This window comes from Mus caroli, chromosome 3, assembly GCF_900094665.2.
Source record: "Mus caroli chromosome 3, CAROLI_EIJ_v1.1, whole genome shotgun sequence".
Taxonomy (NCBI): domain Eukaryota; kingdom Metazoa; phylum Chordata; class Mammalia; order Rodentia; family Muridae; genus Mus; species Mus caroli.
The window spans coordinates 22,303,148-22,307,110 of record NC_034572.1 but is presented as its reverse complement, the minus strand read 5'-3'; the positions used below and the strand labels follow the sequence as shown (position 1 = coordinate 22,307,110).

The 3,963-nt window shown below is 45.9% G+C and overlaps 1 protein-coding gene across 1 annotated transcript in view; it reads left to right on the top strand.

Moving 5' to 3' along the window:
* The first annotated feature begins 663 nt into the window (after positions 1 to 663).
* Positions 664 to 3,963, top strand: part of Ect2 (epithelial cell transforming 2) — a 57,170-nt gene continuing 53,870 nt past the window's right edge. Inside the window, exon 1 of the mRNA XM_029474863.1 lies at positions 664 to 775. The gene's annotated coding sequence lies outside the window, so the exon portion shown is untranslated. The remainder of the gene's footprint in view (positions 776 to 3,963) is intronic.

Genomic DNA, 3,963 nt, shown 5'->3' with positions numbered 1-3,963 from the left:
AGACCACACCCAGCTAGAAGTGTATGCTTAGGAGACTGTATTATAGAACATCCCATCTAGAAACAAATTTCAAAATAGAATACTGATCCCAGGGGGGAAAAAATCCCTTCTTTTCTAGACTTCCAAGCACAGTCACTAACATTCCTACGCTGGGAGTTGGGGTGGGGAGGGAGCAACCCACCCAGAAGCAGTTTTGCCTCAGGAGATTCTAAAATCTCCTTACACACTTTTTTATATTAATTACTCAGATGCAAGCTTGTCTTCAAAAATAAAATCTGGTTAGTAGTAAGAGCGGATCGGTTTGCGGTGCTTGGTACTTTTTCTTGAAGTTGGAGGTGATGGTAGAGAGACCGTTCATCAGGAACTGGGCTGTTTACGGAGTAAACAAGCGGTAACCACAGAAACACTGCTGCATCCAGAGGCGCTGCGGAGCCACGCCCCCTCAAGCCCACATCCGGGCACTCCGCCGACGTTCGCATGCTCCAGCCGTTTACCGGATTTGAATCACACTCACAGCCAATCAGCCGGCGCCTCCCGAAGGCGGACGTTGAGACTGACCAATCGGCAGTCCGCCCGAGGTTCCAGCCTATCAAAAGGAGGTTGACAGAGCGCGCCAATCAGCATGGCTCTTAGAGAGAGCGATTGGGTTTTTTTTGAATCGGAGGCGGCAGCCTCCCTCGAGCCATGGCGGCGCCTGTGAGGAGGAGACTCAGTGTTTGAGAAGGCTAAGCGAGGACTGCGCCGCAGTGGTTACTTTTTAAAATCTCTGAGCGTGGTGAGGACTGCGGGGTTGAGTGGGGGACGGGAAGGGATTCGGGAGCCCGGAACTGAGCACGGGCCGTGGCGACCAAGGCCGGCGTTCCCGCCGCCGTGAGCTCCCAGGGCTGCGTACCTGTCTGTCCCGCTCCCCTCCATCCTCCTTCCCCACATCCGCCTCCTGTCCTGCCCTCTGCTTTCGTCCCGGTCCTTCCTTGCGGGAGGCTGGGTTCTCTATTCTGCTTCTGTCCGGCGCCTCAGGGTGAAGGGCGCAGTTGGGACCGGGATTTTGGCCGCCCGCCCGCCGCCCGCCGGCCGCAGCCCCGAGCTGCCTTGATTGTTTTGTGGTTTCCCTCTGGAATTCCTGTAGAATTCCGATTTTCAATTTTTTTAAATATAAAACACAGGCCGCCCCGCCCCTTCCTGGCCACAGATGTGTGTGGTTAGTGGTTAACTTAGCTCCCTCAGAGTTAGACCCGGCTAGGAGTCGCTGTGTGAGCAACTTTCTTAGCCACAAACTGGATATGACAATGACATTTGTCTTTTAGGATGTCTGCAAGCGTTAAAAAAGTGGCAAGGTTAAGATTTAAGATAGTGACTAAAATATTGAGCTCTAAGTAAATGAGAATCGCTAATTGCACTGTTATCAATAACGTATTCACTATTGTAGTTTTGGTTCCTTACTCTGGGGTGACTTATTTATGGAAAAAAAAGGGTTATTTAAAAGAAAAGCTGAAATGACTATTTGTTTAAAAGAATCCATGTGTTTGTGAGATAAGATCTCAGGTACCCCAGCATAGACTTGAATATGGAGCCTAGGGTGACAAGGAACTCCGCCTGCCTCTACCCCCTCTTCTGGGTGCTCGGATTACAGGTGTATTTTCAACTTACCTGGTTTCTGAGGTGCCCGCGGATGACTTCATGCACGCTGCAGCCGAGTCACATCCCGAGTCAAAGATAGATTGTTTTTATGATCACGATTCCGTTGTGTTTATTTTTAAAAAGTCTCTAGAATATGTGAAAAGGAAGAAAGTGACCTGGTGCACTTAAGTTTGCGGTGATGTCGGGTGCTAGATGCTGGTTGTATCACTAGTGTAGCGTGTAGCTCTTTTGCTGTATATTATGGAGCTGTTCTGGAAATAAATGATCTATGCATTTAATCATTTCCAGTGTTTTGGGGTGTAGTGAGAAAGGGTTTAGTTATGTATCTCCTCCCTCTGTTTTGTGGGTGCTGGAATTTTAGGCCACACATTGTCAGTTGTTTGGTGATTTTTTTTTTTTTTTTTTTTAAAGAGGGTCATGTAAACTAAAAGTATCCTTAAAAGTGCATTGTAAAGCTTTGGCACACAGTCGCACATGATTATAGGCTGTGTTTCCACACTTTTCCCCCTTGGGTCTGGGAGATTGAAAAACAAATAAAAATACATGTTTTTTTTGTTTGTTTGTTTGTTTGTTTGTTTGTTTTTTCCTGGAAAAAGCAAACATGGTAGTGAACACCTCAGAAGGCTAAGGCATATTTGTTTGTTTGTGCAGGGATGCACTATAGCTCTGCTGGTCCTGGAATTCACTGTGTAGTCTAGATTGGCCTTGAACTCAGAGCTCCACCTGTGTCTGACTCCCTAGCTCTGAGATTAAAAACATGTGCCACTATACCTGACTCTTAATTTTTTTTTTTTAAAGGGAGAAATTTTTTTCTTTCTTTCTTTTTAAACATTGAAAATAGTTCTCTCCCTCTCTCCCGGTCCCTCCTTCTCTCCCTCACTCCCTCTCCCCCTCTCATCTCACAGGTTCAAGCTTCTCTAATGGCTAAACAAGACACTGATTTATGGGTATCTAGCAGAATGTTGATGGAAGTCATGTCGTAACATTTCTTTAAGTGACTTAGAGCCTTGTATTTTATCCTAGAGATGAGTTTTAGGGGGGGTAGGAAGGCTGTATGAAGTTGGTCATTTGCTTCTGAGTAAGGACACCATTGGAGCTCTTCTGTGGAGACTTAAAAATGATTGCCGTGGATAAGACAAACAATACCAAGTTATGAATATTGTATGAATGGTTATTTGTCCTTTCAGTACCTATTGAGTTTCTTTCCCAACCTGCATTTGAGTCTTAGTGCTATGTCTGCTTCCTTCATTTGGAAACTGAGACGAGGCTTCCTGCATAATCTTGAGGAGGCAGAGTGGAGCCAGGAAGCAGGTGTCTGACTGAGTTTTACAGCTCTGTGTAGGTGTGTACTGTGTACCTGTACACATAGACTCGCCACCTCCAAACGGAGAGCTGTACTTTACTGTTTCCTCAGGGCAGACAGCTTAAACTGTGTCTCCACTAAGAATCGGAGCGCTCTCTGACTCCTTTATCAATCTGAAAAAGTGGATCAGACACTTGAATAAAGTGAGATTAACCTCTGAGGTAAAGGGGAGACTGTTGGTTATATTTGTTTGATATTTAAGATATTTACCACCCACTCCAGTTAGGTATAGAACCCAGGGCCCTCAGCAGACCAGACAAGCACTTACCTCTGAGTTACAACAAACTCAGGCTCCATACTTCAATTAAACTTTCTTTCTTCCCTACTTGCCTAACTTTCCAGTTCTTAGGTCCTAGAGGTCGAAGAGAGCTTTCTTTTTTTTTTTTAATATATTTTTTTTTTAGGTATTTTTTTCATTTCAAATGCTTTACCAAAAGTTCCCCAGACTCACCACCCCCCCCTCCCCTACACACCCATTCCCATTTTTTGGCCCTGGTGTTCCCCTGTACTGGGGCATATAAAGTTTGCGTGTCCAATGGGCCTCTCTTTCCAGTGATGGCCGACTAGGCCATCTTCTGATACATATGCAGCTAGAGTCAAGAGCTCCGGGGTACTGGTTAGTTCATAATGTTGTTGCACCTACAGGGTTGCAGATCTCTTTAGCTCCTTGGATACTTTCTCTAGCTCCTCCATTGGGGGCCCTGTGATCCATCCAATAGCTGACTGTGAGCATCCACTTCTGTGTTTGCTAGGCCCCGGCCTAGTCTCACAAGAGACAGCTATATCAGGGTACTTTCAGCAAACGCTTGCTAGTGTATGCAATGGTGTCATCGTTTGGAGGCTAATTATGGGATGGATCCCTGGATATGGCAGTCTCTAGATGATCCATCCTTTTGTCTCAGCTCCAAACTTTGTCTCTGTAACTCCTTCCATGGGTGATTGTTTCCAANTNNNANNNNGGG